General features: G+C 41.5%; 1 protein-coding gene across 1 annotated transcript in view; it reads right to left on the bottom strand.

The window, feature by feature from the left end:
- Positions 1 to 22,922, bottom strand: part of MID1 (midline 1) — a 636,259-nt gene that overhangs the window by 496,919 nt on the left and 116,418 nt on the right. The gene's annotated exons all lie outside the window — the stretch shown is intronic.

Genomic DNA, 22,922 nt, shown 5'->3' with positions numbered 1-22,922 from the left:
AGGGGTCATTAGCTCCACTCCTTGTGCAGGGAAGCAACATCTAAGCCATGCAGCGTAAATCATTCTCTAGCTTTTCCAAAAGATCTCCAGAGCTAGGAATCCATATCTTCTTTTATTTCCCCTTCTATTGTTTGCTTGCCTTAAAAATCAAGAAGTTCTCAAGTGGGAAAGAATATTCAGTTGTTCAGCCTTTCAGAGACACACAGGAAAAATGGTAAACATAATGACATTAATAGGAATCCTCTGAGATCATGCAGATTGAAAATTTCTATACCAATGTCTTCATAAACATAAAATGATTCTTTGTTTTGTTTTGGAAAATAGAGGCCCTCTTCCCAGGAGTCCTAAAGAACTTTGTGTTTTATGTAGTAAGCACTAGCTGTTTATTGAATTAAATGGTCAAAGCAGCTCATTGAAATGGAAATTTTCCATGAGCTGATCGTCACGGGCCATAGAACTCTTAGCCCAAATAGCTGGATCTGCCTTCAGGTAAGAATCTCTCCATCTCTGTCTCGGTAAGTTGGTTACAAAATATCATTTTCCTCAGTGTATAACCTTTATCATATGGCTTCCCATTGTTGAAAACACAGTTATCTGCTTTCTACTGCTGACACTATCATATTCTTGTTATAGGTTTCAAAAACCTCACGTAATAGTTCAAACAATTTTTTGCTGGCAATGGAAGCCCATGGATGAAGAGAAAGAAGCATACAAGGGAAAAGTGATTTTAGAAAAACAACTGACTTTATGTAGACGTTAAAGATGCCAACATTTTTTGGGGAAAAAAATCTTGCTTATTTTAAAATGTCTAACATTATTCTAGCCAAATAAATACAGAACTAAGCTCTTGTAGAAATATAATCCTTGTGGAAAAGATATAGATTTTTTTCATATAGCTATTTACTTTTTCCTTAAATTAATTGCATGTGTATGTAAAGTCCACAAGACCTATATTTTAAAAACATATTAAATATATTAACCTTCTCAAAAATTATATTTTCAATGAATTTACATATATGTGAAATATGTAAGCCATTTCAATGACAGTGTAAGAATACGTTAAAAACCCAATTTATGAAAATATCTTTAAAAAATTATGAAGTGTAAAAAAGAGAAGCAATATAGAGTAGCAAAAAGAAAGTACATGTATAAGTCAAGCTGATCTGGATTTTAATCTTTATCACTCACTATATAACATTTAACAAGCTCAATCCCATTAATACCCAAAATTGGGTATAATAAATTCAGAAAATATGAATGACAGACATCATTCAGTATGGTTAATATATATAATAGGTTGATATTAAGAAAGCTTCCAAATGTATCTCACCCTGGTTATAAACCAAAAAGATAATTGTTCAGGAGATGTACAATTGTCTGGAAAGTAAAGTCCTAATAAAACCCTAACATAACAGGAAAATGAATTGACGTGGATAGGTCAGTAGTGCTATAGACATACAATACAGATCATTGATGTGTTTGCCTTAAAATAATTTCGGCTAAAAATGAAGTTGTTTTCATAAAGTGAAGCTTAGGTATATTTTAACATTTTACTCTGGCATCATTATCATATGGTATTTGAAGAGAGAAAAATAGGTATATAATTTTGAAATAAGGAAATGAAAAAAATTTTTAAATGGGGACAATAATAACGTAATTCTCATCTTCCAAGGCTATTATGGTGCTTAAATGAGTCATAGCTTCTCCGAAAACCTGGGTTTCCCCTCTTCCTTCTGTTAGACAGGAATAATTCTTTCTTCCTCAAGAGTGCCCAACACAATGCTTTGAACAAAGCGGACATTCAGTAAATGTTTGCTAAGTAAATCAATGCCTTGAAAATCATTTGACAATGTATAATATCTGCTTTCCTCCACACTGAGAAAGAAACCCCTCAAAATCAATCAGGTTACTTATTTCCCTTCACATAAGAACTGCATCTCAATTTATTTTGGAGAATCTTACACTTTGAGTTTCTAAGGTTTTCATTCAAATTATTTATCTTATATGGGGCTTCGGAACCATGTGACTAAAAAAAAAGAGATATCAAACTTTAAGGAAAAGAAAAGCACATCATCTTATCCATGCTGCTTCTGCAGAAGATTTCATACACTTGGCCTTTGATAAACATGTCTTTCCAAAGTGCTATTCCTGATTCTACTCTAGCATGGCTTTCCCAAGACCAGAACCAGCTCATGAAACAGTCCAATCAGGGAAGGGTGACTGGGCAGTTCTCAGCCCTCCCCCTTGGTGCTCCTTACTGCCCTGCAGGAACCAGTCCCTTAGCGTCCTCCTCGGGTCCCTCTCTGGGATCTGGGCAGGGACTGAAGGGGGCATTTCCCTCCCATGTACTGAGGGCAGACCATGTACAGGGGCTCCACAAATATCATCAACTTCCATCATTCCAACATCCCTAGGGGGAGCCCTCCTCCGTTTTACAGCTGAGACACAATTGGGGTTCAAACAGTTTCAGTAATTCACATGCCCATGCCACACAAACAGTAAGGATGACAACTGCTTTTTTTCCCCCTAAGATATAGTTTATATACCATAAAGTTCACCCTTTTAAAGTACAGTTCAGTGGTTTTCAGTGTATTTACAGTGATGTGCAACCATCACCACTATCTAATTCGAGAACATTTTCATCCCTCTAAAGAGAAACCCCATACCCAGAAGTAGTCACTTCTCGCCTCTCCCTCCAGCCGTAGGCAACCACTATTGTACTGTTTGTAGCTTTTCTGTACCTTTCATATAAATGGAAACATACAACATATGGTCTTTTGTGACTGGCTTCCGTCACCTAGGATAACGTTTTCAAGATTCATCCACGTGGTAGCATGCATTTGAACTTTCTTCCTTTTTCTGGCTGAATAATATTCCATGACACACAAAAAAATATTTTTAAGCATTACATTGTTAAACAAAAACTGTTTGTGGTCATAAAGTTCAAACACCATGAGGCAGAAAGATATAAAGAAGAAAACACCATTTCTCAACTATCAGATTGGCCAAAAGCTAAAAGTTTTATAATACTCTGTGCTGCCGAGGCTGTAGGAAACCAGCATTCAAGTGTTTCTAGGGCAAGGATGATAAACTGGTTCATTCTTTATGGAGGGCAATTTGGTAATATCTATTAGAATTATAAATTCCCCTTCTGGAAATTCATTCTATAGATACATCAGCACATATGTGAAACAATGCATTTGTTTCAACATCATTTGTTGTAGCAAAAGACAGGAAGCCACATTACAGTACACTACTACTGAACTGGTTAAATAAATGATGGCACACCATACAGTGCAATACTCTAAAGATTGAGAAAGTTCCTTACATACCAATATGGAAAGTTCTCTAAGATACTGTCACACCTGAAAGAAGAAGGTGAAGAATACTACATATAGAAAGTTTTTTAATAAAGAAAGGGAGTAAAGTAGAATGCATATACTTATACTTTATATGCATGAAGAAACTCTGGAGGGATAACAAGAAGCTACTCATAGTGCTTACCTGTTTCGTGGAAGAGGTCACAACATTATGACTGGGGCATAAGTTGGGAAACACTTTTGGCTGTGCATATACATGCCGTGGTAGGCAAAATTCTAAAAATGCCCCAAAGCTTCCTGTCTCCTGACTACTTACTCAAACACTCACCTAGGTACTGCTGTGAAAGGACTGTGCAGATGGAATTAAGGTTGTGAGTCAGTTGATCCTAAAGTAGGAAGATTTTCCTGGAATATCTGAGCGGACCCAATGGAATCACATGAGCCCTTAAAGGCAGAGAGGAAGGCAGAGGAGTCAGTTGAGAGATGACGAAAGGGGGTAAGAGAGACTTGACCCACTGTTTCTGGAGGGGGCCACTAAGAAAGCAAGAGGAAGGATGCAAGCAACTGCTAGTAGCAGAGAGTACTCCAACTGACAGCCAGCAAGGAAACAGGGACCTCAGTACTACAACCACAAGGAATCAAACTGGCCAACATCCTGAATGAGCCTGGAAGCACATTCTCCCCCACAGCCTCTTTAGGAGAGCCCAGGTAGCTGACAGCTTGCTTTCAATCTTGTGAGCCCCTGAGCCAAGAAACCAGCCAAGCCACCTTGGACTTCTAACCCACAGAGCTCTGAGATTTTGTGGTGTTTTAGGCTGCAGTGTTTGTGGTAATACATTACAGCAGCAATAGGAAACTAATACATATATGGCTGTACTGCTTATCTTTTTATGATAAATAAAGATTTAAAGTTAAAGAAAATCCAAATAGACCTCACTAAGATAGCTGAAAATAAGGTTATCTTTCCAGAAGCGTAACTATCAAGTCAAAAGTTCATGGTACTTTTCTTTGTTTCGTGTGCCTACACTTAAATAATTTCAGTCTGAAATCACAATTTTGATAAAAATCCCCTGGGCAGCAAGTCTGTCTTATAAAACCTGAATGGTAGGCTTGTTTTCCCAAGGCCCTCTGTCTCCTAAATCTAATGTCTTCTCTAAAAACTAAAATGCCAGGATATAAACACAGTTTATTTAATTCTTAGTTAGAACTGATAAAATTAAATTAATAGACTCTAAAGAGACAGACACTTGGCTTAAAGGAGAATGTTTGCCTTCTCTAATTGAAATGTCTAAAGGTTAAGCCTGCACTTTGTCTAACATTTAACTACACGTTTCTTCCCTTTGGTATTGGGTATGTTCCAGAGTTTTGTTAAAGGAGTTTATTGTTCCTCCATGGAAAAAAAAATGGTCAAATAAGTGGTCTTTAATACAGAATTAAGATGAAAGCTCCAAGGACACCAGTTCTCTTTATTATCATTTAGCTCTTTATAGCTAAAAACTTTGTATGGAAACAAAAACCTTCCAAAATTAACTACCTTCCATGAGAAAAAGCAAAAATCGATTTCCTTTCTAATTTGTTAGAAGTTAAATTAATCTCACTGTTGAGAAAAACCTACCAATTAATGTCACTGTTAGGGAAAATCTACTTATTTTCAAAACTCTCTTCTAAGACCTGCGTCTACTTCTTGCTACCCACTGTTGGTCAACATCTATCACAGTGGTTCTCAACAAGGGGCAATTCTGCTCCATGGGGCACCTTTGGCAATGTCTGGAGATATTTTTGGTTGTCACAACCGGGGGGTGCTACTGGAATCCAGTGGGTAGAGGCCAGGGGTGCTCTTCAACATCCTATAGTACACAAGACAGCCCCACAACAGAGAATTGTTTGGCTTCCAAATGTCAACAGTGCTGACGTTGAGAAATCCTGGTCTAGATGAATCTAGAAGGACGGCTTGGTAATGAATAAAGATGTGAGGTTCTCCATTTAGGAGAAACAGGGAAAGCCAAGTTAGTACAGGATGGTCATAAAAGGGAGAAAGAAAGAAAGAGAGAAAGAAAGAGAGAAAGAAAGAGAGAAAGAAAGAGAGAAAGAAAGAGAGAAAGAAAGAAAGAAAGAAAGAAAGAAAGAAAGAAAGAAAGAAAGAAGGGAAGGAAGTTCTTTCCTTCTAAGTTTCCCCCAAACTGAATTGAGTATCATTATTAAATTTAAATTTATTAAAAAGAAAGTCAAATTTAAAGTTCAGTGCCGCAATCACACTAGCCACACTGCAAGCCACATAGGACAAGTGACTACCAGGTTGGGAGCATGAATTCAGACAATATTGCTGGGACATAGTTCTGAGGAAGGCTTAATCAGCAAGGTTGACTGCTATGAAACAAGACTGCTGAGCGATCACTAAGGAAAAGGACATGACTTTCTTACTAGTGTATCATGGGTGACCTCTGAGATACAAGCTTTCAGTGAACAGATGAACTTTAACGAAGATTTCAAGGAAGATTGTTTTGAAGGAGTAAGAACAAACGTTCATTTTTATTTACTTATGTTTATTTCATTTGTTTGTTTTCTTGCCTTTTTAGGACAAGGAAAACTGGATTGGTTATGCTAATAAAATGTGCTTATACTAATAAAATGACCACCAAGCAGTCTCAAGTCTCATTGTGCAAAAAGTTCTCCTCTGAAATAGTGAGAACTTCAAATAATTTCAGAAAATTTTCACAACTCAAGCAATCACATAGGAAGGGCATTTATCATGTATGACCTTTAAAGTGAGGTATAAACTGTTTCGTGGAAAAAGAAATGATCTAGCACAAAAAAGATATGCTTCTCTCCTTGTTCCTCTTATACCCAGTTGTAAAGTCCAGTTCATGAAATACAGAAAAAAACAAAAGGTGATTAAATCTAAATAATCAGCCAACTGGGGTGAGGGGAGTGCAGAAAGGAGAGTGTTTTGGTTACACTGGTGTCTGGCATGAAGAGAATCAATTGGTAAACTGATTCGGCTTTTGTTTTTTCACTCTTCAGCAGCATTTTCTGAATGGTATAGAGAGCTTAAGTCTGATTTCCCCATTTGAAACCAAAATGGATTGGCATGACAACTATTTCTTTGAGTAAAGCATAAAAAAATAATTTATTCAACTGCTTGCTTCCTCCATCCTGGACAGCTGGTTGCCATCCTGGACAGTGAACTGTCATTCTGGACCTGAGAAGCCCTTCCTTCATGGGGAACCTGGGCTGCTCCCGTGACGCCACACGGCCCTTGAGGGGCATGCTCTGTGGCTCCTTGGAAGGGATATGCGAGCTGGAAGGTTGCTACGGAGCAGCAGACGTGAGTCACTCCCTCTTGGAAAGCTCAACTGCTGTAAACAACCATAGATGGCAGATTTCCGGGAGGGAGTCTGCTCATCCAGTCTCTGAAAAGGGAACACTTTTGCCCAGACCCTTGAGAGCATTTGGTTCTAGCACTCTCTTGGCTTTGGGTTAGAGAATCTAGCTGAGTAAGATCTAATCAATATCATCATGCATTCGCTCTCTTTAAAGTCACTGACATGCCAGCCTGGGGGCGAGAATTGAAGCCCAATGCCACATGCGCTTCCGCCTCTGTAGGTTGGTTAGCTTTGCCTTATGTCACACCGTCGCATCCTAAATAGGTCTACAAAGTCATGCGGATAGATCCGCATGTTCTATGTAACTACTGGAAAATAAATAAAACACCATCTTCCCGATGTGAGACCTACAGCATCTGCCATGTAAAGGGAGAGTATTCTATTATTCTTGGTGAAAAAAGTAGATATTACATAGAAGATATTCACATAAACAATTCTACTTCCAACTCATTAGTAGCTGAATTCTCCCGCCATGCTATGCTCTCCTGCTGATTTTGCAAGTCAACAGCCCTCAGTCTGTCTCTCCAGTCCCCGCCTGCCCCCCCAACCCCCGCTTCAAGACTTTGACTCGACACAGACTTCTGTCTCTCTAATCCCTGCCCATCCACCACCTTGTCCAACATTTCAGAAGGACACCACAGGATCTTGGCATTGAGCTTGTGAAAAGTTGCCAGGCCTATCTGTATCAATGCCCCTACTGAATGCTCATACAATGAAATTGGAGTTCAGTATGAAAAACCCCATCGCTTTCATAAATGCTGCGATAACACTCATTACACCAACACAGAGCAAGAGAAAGGTGCTCAGACTTAATCCGTTTTAATCTTAGTTATTTCCTAATATAAAAGACTGTGGGACTTTTCACATTCTTTTGGAAGGATTAGTGAAGGCAAACATGAATAACAAATTGACATTTCTGAGTTTTGGAAGAGCCAAAAGCAATACAAAAGGAAGGCAGACAGATCAAATTTCTGAGCAGAATTATTTTTCTAAGCGGAGTTTAACAGTTAACATTAGGAACAAATGTTAAACAGCTCTGCACAGTTATTTTTCTGTACCTGGAACACATTTTGCCAAACAGTTGAAATGACAAGTTTGAAAGACACATCTTGATGTCATAGAGACAAAGGAACTTCGTCTATGTGACAGGCATGAGAGAACTTTTTTAAAAGAAGAGTTTCTTGGATAAAAATTTTTATATTCCTTCAGTCACTTAGTTGTCTGAGCTATTCCAAAGCTAACGGTGTCTATTACTTTTCTAGTGAAGAATATGTGGATTCCTTTCAAATCATTGAATACTGGCATTAAGAGATTTTGAAATAATCTACTTTGGCCTCTTCATTTCATCGACAAGGAAAGCAAGATCTACGAAGAATCTCCAAGCCATGCAATGTCACAAAATCAGAGATCCATGACAGTTTAGGACTAGTACGCTGTTTTTTGATGATGCATTCCACGATCTTTTCTCATTGTCCCTTTCCTCGAGAACATTCTTTATTGTTGTATAGTATTAACTTCCTCCTCCATTATAACCCCATTCCAATTTGCTTCAATGTACCTTGAATCAAAATAGCAAGAACAAACTGGTTCTTGTGGTTTTGCTTGTCTTAATGCCCCCACTGAGGGCACTGAGAAATGCTGTGAGGATGGGTTCCACCCAAGCACTTTGAAAGCAATTCATGTCTAACTAATAGAATTGTAAAATGAAAAGATCCCTAAGGGACTAGTTCCAAGATGGGATTCTGGGTCTTAACACACTCCACCTTCACCCTTAATCCTAGACGTGGGGTTCAGTCTAAAGCCGGGTTTCTCGACTCCGACTCTAGCCCTATTGACTTTGGGGGCTGGATGAGTCACTGATCTTGAGTGCTGTCCTGTGCGTTGCTTAGGAGGCCTAGCAGCATCCCTGGCTTCTACCCATTGGATGCTAGTAGCACCCTCCCATTGAGTGGTGATAACCAAAAATGTCTTCAGACATTCCAGATGTCTCCTTGGGGGGGCTAAAATCAGCCCAGATTGAGAAACACTTGACACAAAATAGGAACAAAAGCCGAGATGAAAAGTGCGATAAAAAGGAACTCACTGGCACCTTCGGCTATGAACCTTCTTTAGCTCTAAAGCCACTTAAATGTTTTGGTTGAAAAAAAAGGAAACTTGTTTTAATCAACCCTATGCCTTTCCTCACTCCCCCTACACTTCTGCCTTCAAAGTGTATTTCTGTTGCCATGAAAACAGAGCCTGCCTGTTTGTAATTATAATATTACTCTGTAGCAAATTTCAGAAAGAACCAATTGGTGCACTTCCAACCTTCAATTCACTCTCTCCTCTTCTCCATTCCTTAGCGGGGAGTTTGGAGAGAGGGGAGGAATGAGAGGAGAACGCTTCCGTACGCTCAGCTCTGGCCTCGTTCTGATGCCTACACTCAGTACCAACCTCTCAGGTCTCCAGGACCTGCCCACCAAACTTCAAGCACCACCCTGGCTCTGCCCCAACTTCATGCCACGACAAGGTTCTCATCTGCTCAGCATTTTCACCCAAGACCACAGAACTTTGGTGAGAGATGGTCAGGACTCAACCATAGTGATGTGATGAAGGAAGGGAGGGAAGAGGCAGATAAGCCATTCTTAATCAAAAATGAGTTAGGCTATTTTATTTGTAGCTTGGGTTACTTCTTAGAATATACCAATGATAGCCGTGCTGCAGAAATTTAATAGACATGTTTAATAGACGTGGTGCTTACATAATTTCTTCTCTGGCTTTTCATAGATTGAGATATAAATAATAAAATGCTCAAATCTGAAGTGTAAAGCTCCATGACTTTTTACATATGTATACATTCATATCACCGCCTCCCAGATCAAGACCGCATTACCCTAGGTTTCCCTGCCTCCAGTTAAAACCCACCCGCCACCTCCCAAGGCAAGCAATATGCAGATTTCTATCAATGAAAGTTAGCTCTGCTTTTTTATAATTAAGTTGCACAATATGTACTCTTTGTAGCTTTTTTCCCACATAACGTTTCTAAAGTTCATGCATATACTTATATGTGTCAGTGGTTTGTTCTTTTTTGTTGCTATGTAGTATTCCATCATGGAGATATACCACAGACCCTGTTAATGGATATCTGTGGGGTTTTAAAAAATATTTTGGGACCATTCGTAAAGAAACTGTATGCAAGGCTTTGTTCGGATATATGCATGTGGTTCCCTTGGGTGTATAACTAGGAGTGAAACTCTAATATTAACGAATAGAAAATATCAATCATTAAACTGAAGTTTTTCTATCAGTATAAAGACTTAAAGGACACAACGATCATCACTCATTTATTTTGCCTAAAGGAAAAATAGATGAACTTTTAAATTATGTATCAAGAAAAATATATACTAACATAGCTAACAGTAGGGTGAACACAGAATGTGTCTTGGAACTTTTCAGAGTACAAAGGGCACTGTTAATATTTGCACTGGGGCCATTTAACCCGGAGTTGCCTGAGAAAACTAAATCTTACAGTCATTCAAGCTAATTCTGACTGAGAAGATGAAAGCTAGGGCCAGGTATCTAATGCCAACTTCAGAATCAAGTTCCTTTTTTGACCTTGGCCAACTTGTTTAAACCCTTGTCCTTTAATCACGACATTGGTCAGAATCTTTTCCACTGAAATTTTACGAATACTTCATTAAGTGGCAAGTCATAAATCATAAATCTCAAATCCAATAGAGCTGTCTAGGAAGGACTGAGGGCTGGGATGCAGACTTCCAGGGTTGAGGTATACGCTTTCAAGAGCTTGGCTATACCCGCATCTAAAGTGCCACTCAATTAATTTATGAGGTTCTCGCTTCTTTTTCATTTTCTCTTTCAGTTCTGAAGGCATTCTAACTTAAGAATAAGTTTAGTCTAGCCACATATGCTCTATGTTATTTCACTGAAAAGAAGTGAACTGCAAATTACATCAGCGGTTGCTACGCGTTTGGCAATATCTTTCTTCTTCATGCTTCAGTCACTGGACTTACTGTGTGATGAGAATCCCAGAAGCCCAGTGCGACAGTGCCTGAAATCTCGACTAAATCAAATACCATGAAATTGTTTCATCAAGCTGATTCTCAACATTGGATGGGAGGGGGTGAGAGTCACCCCATTGAAGCTGCTGTTCTTAGGCTCACATGACAAAACAATGCTTTATTTCTACAGTGTTTAAAAGTGTGAAAGCTACACAAGACAATAACCATAAATTAGCAACGCCTTTTGAAGGTGAAGGACTGCCAGGTTTTACAGGCATTTAAAACTACATTTGTTGAAAGACGGAGAAAGAAAGCGGCACCCCTTGAAAGGAAAACAATGTATACTGGCCACATTTAGAATGTCCTCAGATTTGCTGTACCAAAATGATAAGTTGCATAGAAAGAGTAAATTTAAGTGGAATAACGATGATCTGATACTAAGGAAACTGTGCTTCCTACTGCAGAAAAGCAGCCACTCCAAGTGAATTCACTGGCAGTCGGAGCCTGTTACAAATTTACAGGTTAGAACGAGGACTAGAAATACAGGACAAGATTAGAAAACTGAGATAATACTTGTAACATGAATTCCTTGTGGAACAAGCCTTGTTTTATAAAATCATTATCTTAATGTTAAGTTCATCTTTTCTAACAGTTTTGGCTGAGTCTGTACCTTCTAAAAATTAACCAATGTGGTCACATTTTTGCATTAAAAAAAATCCCTATCTACGCTAATATACAACCCAGTAATCATACTCCTGGGCCTCTATCTACAAGAAATGAAAATTCATGTCCACATAGAAATGTATACACGAATATTCACAGCAGCTTTTCTGGTATTAGTCAAAAAGGGGAAGCAACCCAAACATCCATCAACTGATGAACAGATAAACAAACTGGTATGTCCATACCATGGAATACGACTTAGCAATAAAAAGAAACAAAATCTTGATACATGCAACAATTTGGATGAGTCTCCAGATAATTATTCTAAGTGGGGGAAAAAATCTCAAAAGGCCACGTACTGCATAATTCCTTTTTTTTTTTTTTTATGCAGTACGCAGGCCTCTCACTGCTGTGGTCTCGCCCGTTGCAGAGCACAGGCGCCGGACGCGCAGGCTCAGCGGCCATGGCTCACGGGCCCAGCCATTCCGCGGCATGTGGGATCTTCCCGGACCGGGGCACGAACCCGCGTCCCCTGCATCAGCAGGCGGACTCTCAACCACTGCGCCACCAGGGAAGCCCCATAATTCCATTTATATAAAATTATCAAAATAGAAAAATTATAGAGCTGGAGAAGAATTTAGTGGTTGCCGAAGGTTCGAGATGGTAAAGCACGAGTGGGTGTGACCAGAAGGGGGTGGAGCATGAAGGAGCCTCGTGGTCATGGAACATTGGGTATCTTGACAGTGGTAGTGGCTACACGAATTTACATTATGTGATGGAATATGGAAGAGAACGATACCCACACATGGCACCAATGTCGATTTCATGACTTTGACACTGTAGTGTATAGTGTCAAATATCTATATACATAAGATATAACCACTGGAGGAAACGGGGTATATGGTACATTGGATCTCTGTATTATTTTTGCAGCTGCCTGTAAATTGAATTATTTCAAAGTAAAATCTTTTGAAAAAGGTACAGCCACATTTATGTCTGAACACACACACACACAGGTTTTGCCCCCTACCTTTTGAGTCATTACCTCCTAGGAAGAAATCCTTCCTAAGGTCAATTTTCATAAGTAAGAAATAAAATCACCATTAATGGCAAAGAGGAAAGTTTTCACGCATTTCTGACACCCAAAAATCAACCAATTTATGCTAAGGCAACACCAAGTCACATTAAATGGACCCAATCACATCAGTACTGTACACAAGTTGTTATAACATAACAAGGAAATGGTCTTCTAATTCCTCACTAACAGAATTGTCTATCTGTATGTGTTTCACTCTTTCCCAGCAGTTATGTACTGTGCATGCAAGCCTGTAATCATAATGCCTGCACTTGACACTGTTAAGCAATTGTGCATTTAGTTAAAAAAAAATAAAAAGAAGAGCAATGACAAAGCCATCAGTGATAACAATACAGATGGTGCCTGAGATCATCATTATTTGAAACAAGAAAGCCGGGCATTTTCTTGGAGGAAGAGGTGCAAGATGCCATATGCCTGTTCCCTTTCTACGGCACACAGCCGCCGGAAGGCAGGGTGAATCTAGCCCATAAATGTAAGTAGGAATATCAGACCAAACTCCCCTGAAAAGTCCAATTCTTATAACCTGAATGGCATAAATTGAAAAGAAAGGCTGAAATGGTATATGACTAAATCTTCAAGGCAACTTGCAACTGGATGTTAAAATTATGAGGAAGTTTGTTTCTCATATATTTTTTTACACTTTCCACATTCATATTCTACTTATAAAATCAATTTTTGAAATATATGTAACTACTGTATAGCACAGGGAACTACATTCAATATCTTGTAATAAGCTATAATGGAAAAGAATCTGAAAAATAATATTTTCTATATATATACACGTGTATATGTGTAATAGAGCCACTTTGCTGACACCTGAAACTAACACAACACTGTAAATTAACTATACTTCAGTTAAAAAATGGTTTAAAAACGTACACATACACACTGCTATGTATATATGTACACATATCTGTGCGTACACACCTATAAATGGCAGTGCTCACCAAGGGTCCTTGATCTGAGACGGAATGGTGGTAGACACTTGCTCCCTCCAGATCCCCTGAAGTCCTTTTCACTCCTTCTGGGCCACCTCCCCTGGTTTTGGTACATTTTGGCCTCCAGTGACTGCACGCGGCACTGCCCTTGGACCAGGGGAGCTACTTCGGCTACACCACATCCTGACATACCTGGTAGTTGACCCTTAGCTCATGACTAACAAGAGGGGAGCACGTAAACAAACACAGCTCCAGGCACCAGAGGAGGGGGCAGCCTGTGGGGTGTAAGTTGCTCTTGGAGCTACCCCGTGGCCCAGCAGAAGGAAGATGCGACTTTGCTTGCCATTGCATCCCTGCTTGGCTTCAGCCCTGGCTGCCTGCTCCCCCAATCCCTTCAGCCGCATCACCTGCAAGTGTTTTCTTTACCACTTACATATAAATCCTCATTTCAGAGTTTCTGGGGACCAAACTGAAAACAAGACTACTTTTCACATTAAAAATTTTCTGAAGCCAAGGCATATCTTACAACTGAAATGAACATTTAATGCAGCTTTTGTTCTCGAAAGATCTGTTATTAAATCCATGTTGCATCCTATAATTGATGACATCTAAGATTATAAGCTGTGTGAGGGCAAGGTGGGTCTATTTTATTCTCCACTGTGCATCCAATGCCCCAAACATTGCCTCAAACATATTTTACTCATTAAATTTTTGTTGAATTAATGGATCAAAAAATATAGTTTTATAATGTCTTGTATTATTATTCAAGTGATGAATTTTCTTGATGGTAGGGCATGAATCATGTCTGTATTTATGCTTTCCATAATACTTAACGCAAAGTCTAGTCCAAATTCAGCACCAACGAATGTTGACTACAATTGGAACACAGATGCAAAAAAATTTTACAGAGGGAAAAATACGTATAAAACTAGGAAAAAGCAGGAGAGAGAAAAAAAGGAAAGGGAAAGAAGAGTTGGGGACAATAGGAATAAAGAAAGACTAGAGGGGTGAAATCACAAGAAATGACAAGTGGCAGGTCAACTTTCAAGTGACAACAAAGAAGAGATTACAAAAACCATAATGGCTGGGAATAAGATGTGAACAGGAGGCATCTGATCTACATCGAATTTAAGCAGGAAGAGTACACGCTTGTTTGTTTTTTCAAGACCAGAAAATTAAAATCTGGAATAGATCTCCCAGAGTATGCAAAATTCCCCATCCAGCAACTATGGACAGGAAGTAAGAAGACGCCCTAACACGGCACCATAACACAATGGTTTGCAGAGCTCACCACAATGCCAGGGACTTCTAGACACAACCATAGTATGAGAAGACTCTGAAAGCCAGGCTGGCAACACTGGGCATCCATATTCTTTGGGCCAACCAACGAGCACTCAAGTGCCCTTTCATCTGTCCTTCACCACGGCCAATCTTCAGGACTGAGTCATTCTTCTCTAGTATTCTTTAAAGACAGCCAAGCAGACATGGGGATGCTATTTGCAGTTTGGTGAGGACCTGATCAAAGGTAAGGTGACTTTTGAAGCTGTCCTGCATTAAGAGGTGTCTAGATAAGACAATAGTGTAGAGGAACAAAAATACACTATTTCAGTGGGAGCAAAAGTACCGTTATCTGTGTTTGTGTTAAAGCACACATGTGTCCATGTGTGCTGTGATGTGTCTAATCACAGTTGGCAAGTACTGCTGTGGAATTTGCTGAGTTAAGGGAGTTAGTATCATTGGGAGGGAATGAAGTCAACGTAAAGGATATAATGCTTCCTCTGATACACAAAATTCATCTCATTCTGATGAGTCTCCCCTTTTACCTGGCATGCCCAAACTCTCCAAGAAGGGGCGGAAAGCGGCGGAAACGTGAAGGAGACAGGAAACACAGGGCAGGGGAGACCCAGAAATCTGAGGCAAAAAGTCAAACTCTATTCAGGATGGGAATGGGAGAGGTGCAGGTGTGGGCAAGGCCTCAGCTGCACCTCCACTCGCACTTTCTTGCCCCCTCAAGGAGGGAGGGAGCAAGAAGAAAAGCACTGCAGCATCAGCCTGTCGTCCCCAGAGGCTCCCCCATCCATCCCCACCTGGCTCATCTCTCAGGGCCATCGCTTCCATCCAGGCTCTGTCTGGAGCACGGGGGGTTGGCTCAGCCCAACCTCCTTTACACACAGGTTGCTATATCCTCGTCTGAACAGGGCCACCCATTGGCACGGCAAATGTGGCTAGAGCGAGTAATGAGGAAATGTCAAGAGAGGTGAGCAGAGAAGTGGAGTCACCTAATAAGAGACGCCTTCCAACTGGAACCCCTAAAAATCCGTGCTTCTCAACCAAGGGCAATTTTGCCCCTCCCCCCCACCAGAGAGCACTGGGCAGTGTCTGGAGATACTTTTTGTTGTCACAGCTTGGGGTGGGGATGCTGCTGGTTTCTAGCGAGTTTCTAGCCAGGCATGTTGCCCAACATTCTATAATGCACAGGACAGCCTCCAACAGCCAAGCATTATGTGACCCCCAAATGTCACTAATGCCACGGTTGAGAAACCCTGGCCTAAAAGAAGCCAATCCCGAAGGTCAGCTTGGTGATGGACAAGCAGCCGGATTACACGGCCAAGGACAGAGTTGGAGAGAGCCAGGCAGGGGCTCCACAGTCACAGTCCAGAGCCCGCCTCTTCACAGCTGCACGGGCTCAGGCAACGACTACACATTTCTCGGTCTCCGTTTCTCCATCTACAAGACCTGGGTCCTCACAACTGCACAGGTATTTGCAAGGGTTAAAGAACATGTTGGCCATGAAGCACGACTCAGCAGGCACTCAACAAAGAGCACTTGCCTTCCCTTTTCTGGTTCCAGATAATTTCTGGAATGAATACCACAGAGGTAGAGGGAGGAAGGGGACAGTCCGACCCTCTTCCCACAGCCCGACATTTTCAGGGTTCTTTGATCCTCCTTCACTTCTCTTCTGTTTTCTTTCTCCTCTACCTCCTTTTTTTTTTTTTTTTTTTTTTTTTTTTGCGGTACGCGGGCCTCTCACTGTTGTGGCCTCTCCCATTGCGGAGCACAGGCTCCGGACGCGCAGGCTCAGCGGCCATGGCTCACGGGCCCAGCCGCTCCACGGCATGTGGGATCCTCCCGGACCGGGGCACGAACCCGTGTCCCCTGCATCGGCAGGCGGACTCTCAACCACTGCGCCACCAGGGAAGCCCTCCTCTACCTCCTTTTGAGAATTGAGATTTCCCATCCATCAGTGATCACAGGCTCAGGCAGGGGCTTGAGTTACCACTGTCTTCACCTTGTGACTCAGGAGGATCCAGCCGAGTGAACTTGCCGGGGATCTAGACACAAAAGAAACCAAGAGGCCTCTCGGAAAACTCCTCACCCTAAGAGAGCAAAGGGTCAACAGCAAAAGTGTGTTTCGAAGACAAGACGTGAGCTTTGAAAGAAAGGGGTCATCCCGAGCACAGCATAGGCCCTATAACAGAATTGTTTCCTTGTTCAGTCACTGTGGAGTCACCCTGAGTCTCTGGACAAAGAAACTCTAATAAATTTCTACTAGAAACCAAAATTGTTTCTGCAAAATTTCCGAGGGCTACTCAAAGCGCAAAGGAACAGAAAATCTGTGATCGTGGAGGAGTTGGCACCGGAGGAGGCATTGATGGCAGTGGCTGCTTCATTCTGATAACCATACTGGTGACACGGTGGCCACCAGACACACTCTTGACAGAGGGCATCGGTTGCAACAGCAGCAGCAAGGCTCTCGAGAGACATCGGCAGTGGAAGTAGTTTCTTTGGGGTCATTAAAAGCCATCAAATCCCTCCCCAGTGGACTTCCCTGGTGGCTCAGTGGTTAAGAATCCACCCGCCAAGGCAGGGGACACGGGTTCGAGCCCTGGTCCGGGAAGATCCCACATGCCGCGGAGCAACGAAGCCCGTGCGCCACAACTGCTGAGCCCGCGAGCCACAACTACTGAAGCCTGTGCACCTAGAGCCTGTGCTCCGCAACAAGAGAAGCCACCGCAATGAGAAGCCTGCACACCGCAATGAAGAGTAGCCCCCCACCCCCGCTCGCCGCAACTAGAGAAAGCCCGCGCACAGCAACAAAGACCCAACGCAGCAAATAAATAAACATAGCTAGCTAGCCAAATTTTTTTTAAAAAAATCCCTCCCCACAGAGACTCAGAGGATGGGAGGGGAGAGATGGCAGGCACTTCCCACAGCATCGGGAAGGAAGTCACCTTGTGAGTATGGGGGTGCATCCCCTGGAAAGCCCCAGTGCTCCGGAGGGACCACTCAAGCAGTGGAGGCAGACCAGCCAGATAAACACCGGTGGTTGTCACTGGCATCTTTTTCTCTTCTTTGTGTCAGAGGAATAAATATACTTTAATAATTTACTGATTACAAAAAGTAACACTCATTTTAGAAAGGCTGGAAACTAACAACAAAAAAGAAACATGGCAATTGTCAATCATGCCACTGCTCAGAGATGACCTCTTGCTGACGCTGCAGTGCATTTGCTTTGGTCCTTTTCTTTGCTGCGGGTATTTTTACATAGTTGGGAACATGCTGGATGTCCATTTCCATGGCCATCTTTTTTTTTCCAGCTCACATGGAGATGGTCTAAGAGGTCGAAGCTGTGGGAAGACTTACCACGGCCCCTACCCACCCAGCTCCATGAGGGGTGGGGAAAGTGAAGTTAGTATTCTTATCACTTACCTGATCTCCCAGCAATGCTTGTAGGTCACTGTACCCTCACTTCCCCATTTCAATTAAGAAAATATATTAAGTTCAAATTTTTCCCGTTAAGGTGAGGGAAAGGGAAGCCAAGGTAGCTTGACCTGCATGGCAGTGCGTTAGGAGACAAAGGAATACCCAGGAGCCCTCCCTCACCCAGACAATCACGGCACAGTCTCCCCTGGAATCAGACAGCCTGGAACACATACAGTGTAAATAAAGACCTAAGGAGGAAATAAAAGCCTGGCTCTCTATAATATATTAGAGGAATGCAAAATACTAGACCTAAGTCATTCACATTCAATCTCTTACATTCCATTATTTGTATCCGAAGCTCCTTTTCTTGTTCTTTATGTCATTTTTTTGACAGGATGTTAATCCTCAATCAAGATTGTAAAACTAAACCATTTAAAACATATGCATGCTTAGCCAAAGGATCCCAGGGTTTAAGAATCATTTTTAAAATTAGATTTTTCAATTCCGTTCAATAAACATGTATTGGATGTAAGCCCCAGAGTCTCCAACTCCATTCATTTGTAGGCACGAAAGGCCCCCAAGAGGCGAGCCCACTCTAGCCCAACCCCAATTAATCTGTCCTCCAACCAGTAATACTTTCATCGAGAGCTTCCTATGTGCTGAGGTACTGGGCAAAGAGGTTTTTGAGTTCTGTATCTAATACGTCTACAATCAACACACATTTCTGTCTTTACTGTAGACAAGAAATATTTCACGTTCCTCTTAACTCTCCTATATGTATAAATGTATATAACTCTCCTATACACTAAGTCCCCTTCATACGAACCTTCAAGTTGCGAACTTCCAAAGATGCGAACGTGCCCCTGTACACCAGCTGCCCAGCTGCTGTACTGTACTACTGTACTTTTCAAGGTACTGTACTGTAAGATTTAAAGTGTTTTCTTTATTTTTTATGTTTGTTTTTTATGTATTGTTTGTGTGAAAAGTATTATAAGCTTATTACAGTGCAGCACTATATAGCCGACTGTGTTAGTTGGGTACCTAGGCTAACTTCGTTGGATTTAGGAACAAACTGGACTTCAGAATACACTGTAATAAATGGCACCAAAGTATGGCTTCAATGTTGGGAGGCAACAGGAAATACTGGGAACTATGGCGACCCAGAGTGTTCATTATGCACCTAAAGAGAACAGTCACGACTGATCCTCGCTGATTGATGCCTGTGGGTTCGTGGGGTCAATGTCAAGTGTTTCAAGAAAACCCCGATATCTCAGTTTTTAAATTAAATCTCCCTTTTCTAAAAGTTCAGGTATTTTATATACTGTGTAGGCCCAAAAGAAAATGACGAAGATGAGGAATGTACTCTCATGCGTTTTGAGAGTGCGCACACACTGGTTCAACCTCTATGGAAGGCAGTTTGGAAATACCTGTCAAAATTAAAGTGCACATTCTTCCTGCATCGGAGATCCCAGTCCTAAGTATTTATCCTGCAGAGACACTCTCACATTTGTCGATCACATACATGCCCACCAATGTAAAACTAATTAAGTAGATACAGCACACCCATGCAATAGAATTCTATGTCGCTATTTAAAAATTGAAGTAGCTTTGTACAGAATGATTTCACAGATAGAATGCCAAGTTAAAAAACCCCCACAAAGTGCAGAACATTATACACATATGTTAACATTTGTGTAAAAAAAAAGATGTATACATACATAACTGTCTATGCTTCAAGATGGCCAAGGGCCATTGGATCTCCCTCACACTTGCATGAGAGAAAAAATAAAAATCTGTATGACTCTGGATTCACAGCTTTTGGCCACTCTTCCACGGCCTTTAGGCAGTTGCTAGGAGCTCCACACTTATCCTCTTCCATAATCCCCAGTCCCTGTTTCTAGATGGGCACTCCAACTTCTCAGGGCAGCTGGAGCCCGGCCTGAACAGCTAACAGAAGCTGTGATCCTCAGACTTTACCATTTCTCTTTCCCTGGGTGGGACACTGCCTCTGGCCTTCCCTGGCCACTCCTTCCCTTGCTGCTAAACAGTACCTGGGATATGGGCAGCCCCCCCGCCCCAGAATGAGCCCTCCCTTTGCCATGCCTCCATGGGCATCAAGGAATGGACTACTGTCTCTCTCTTCTGAACCGAGTCCTTCTATAGCCTGGGTAGAGCACCAAGTCCAGGTGTAGTCCATGGAGCACAAGAATCTCACTACTTATATGGTCAAATAAACCTTACGAACGCTGCATACACTGGCATATTCACAAGCATACTAACTTGATAATGACTCTGAAGACTGCAGTGTAGAAAAACAGTTGCCCGTTGCCACCCGACAGTTACCCGAGATGGTGTGATGAATGACTCTTCCCTCTTTTTGTTGAATGCCTGTGAACATCATGCAGAACTAGGGTTTTCCAAGCATAACACACTTGGGAAAATCTATTCTAATCCAAGCCCAGCTTCCATTCTTCGCTCCAGCTTGCCCTTTATAAAAGAGACTCCAGTGACCTTCCCAAACAAAGCCACAAGGGTTACGGTCAACTACAAAGAAAAGAGACTAAACAGGAGAGGGAAAGAAACCCAATAAGGAGGAACATTTCAAAATTAAATGTCTAATTCTATGATTTCATGGTTACGTTCATTTCAGACAGAAAACGAACCAGATCGTGGAAAGTAAATAAATCAGACAGCAGAAGGCAAGCAGGCGTGAGAACAGACAGGAATGTTGAAGGTCACGGCAGGCAATGGGTCGTAAATCAGGAGCTAAGAGAATACAAGTGCCTAACGGGAGGTCAAGGTCAGTGGTTCCACTCTGGGCCGCCCATCAGAAACCATTAAAAAGCCACCAGAGTGAAATGGGTTACGGACTCTTCCCCAACAGAAGATTCAAAGATGACTACCTTAGGTTCGATTGATCTGAACAGTTAGAGGACAACATGGTTCCTCACGTTGTATACCTAAAGGAAACCATTAAGACGGCAAACACTGTAGATTTGTATATTTATTGCCATAATTTTATGGCAGACTCCTTCTAGCAAAATTTTTATATTATGACAATCTAGACATAGATTACATTTCTCCTTCATGCGAAGGTGCCACATGAGCTGCAGCAGCCCTTCCCCAGAGATCTACTCAGTCCAAAGAAGGCCATGGGGCACATGGCTGGATGCCAGCTCAAGTCAAGTGACTTGCCTCCTGCACCTGGCTCCACTGGACAGTTTTCCTCACCCTTCTAGGTCTGAGGGTCCTCATCAGCTAAATGAAGTTTGGTACTAGATGATCTTTCAGTTACTTGAATATACTACGCACTTTCCCACCTCGGACCTTTCACGCATCCTGTTGCCTCTACCTGAAATGCTTGTCCTTCACTCATTACAGGCTGACCCTCCAAATCCTTCAGGTGTCAGCATAAATACCAAATATTCTGGAAGACCTTCACTTCTACCATGGTTACGTCCCCTACTGAAAGCTTCTTCTATCATCCACCAACATAATTCACATCAGATTTTACCATAATTATTTATTTTGGTGTTCGTCTTTCCCACTAGACTTTAAACACTGCCAGGAAGGAAAACATCTCTTTTGTTCAGGGTTATCTCTTCACTACCAAGCACACAGTTAGATGAAGACATGAATGATATCAAAATGGAAACCACCAACTCTCATTTTTAAGGATTTTTTTCGAGATCTAGTATACCTCTTCATTTAAATTTAGCAAAATAAGTCAAATTCACTAGTCTCCTGCTTTAGAAAATCAATTCTTGAATCCTGATTTCTTATCTAGACGTTTTCTTCTAAAAGTAAAGTGCTCTACAGGTTCAAATACATTCCTGTAAAGTTGTATATGTTTTGAGTATGTGAAAATTGTTTTCTATTTTAATTATACTCAGCAACTTAGAAAAGGTTTAGAAAAATGCCTACCATGCAATATATGTTGGATATGACTTTTATTATCCTTAGCTCTCTATTCACGGGCAGGGACTGGGAGGAAGCTGCTGCTGTAAGGTACAGAGTACATGCGGGCTCTCCAGCGCAGTCCGAGGCAATTGATAAAAATTGAAATGGCAACATTTCTTTGGGTCGGGGAGCCCAGAAGAGCCGAAGTCATTTAGAAGTCCCACGAGAATCGCTTGGGATCCTCCAAATTCTCTCACTTCGGTGTGGGCAGTGGCAGCACGGGAGAGGACAGAAGCCAGGATGGAAACACCAGTTAACACAGGGAGGGTGACAGGATGAGAAAACACCAGTACTCAAGAAGCAGAGATTGGAAATGCCAAGAGACAAAGATTATCAACGTCCCTGGTCAAATGTTTGCCAGGCTTTCCTTTTTAGGTGTCTTCAGAAGGACAGGATAGCAAGTGGCTCATGGTAGGAGGCATCCCAAGCCTGAAACCTTTACAATTGTCCTCCAGTTCTTTAACTGAACATGGAAAATCTCATTGGACAACACAGAAGCACTGAGCTGAGAGAAAAAAAAATTAAGTTTCTCCATCAATAAATAATTTGTTAGCCTACCGTTCTCATGTTATAGTTTTGTACCATTTCCTGCCATGAAATACCAGAAACTAAACTAAACCTAAAACTGTATAAAGCTTTACATCTGGGCATTTAGAGACTACTGATTCATCACTAAGTTGTCACAAGCGATGTATATATATTGGCCTCTCTCAAGAGGTCATTTACGAGAGGAAGACACTATCATTAACTTCACTTCCAACAGTTGGCCTATTATAATCTGGTTGTTCCTTTCACAAAACATCTGTGACATTGCTGGAACTTGTCATTAAGTCCCTTGGCAGCAGGCTCTACCTCTCATC

Source organism: Pseudorca crassidens, chromosome X (assembly GCF_039906515.1).
Source record: "Pseudorca crassidens isolate mPseCra1 chromosome X, mPseCra1.hap1, whole genome shotgun sequence".
In the NCBI taxonomy this organism is placed as follows: Eukaryota; Metazoa; Chordata; class Mammalia; order Artiodactyla; family Delphinidae; genus Pseudorca; species Pseudorca crassidens.
The sequence above is the reverse complement of the archived record's forward strand: the minus strand, read 5'-3'. Positions and strand labels throughout refer to the sequence as shown.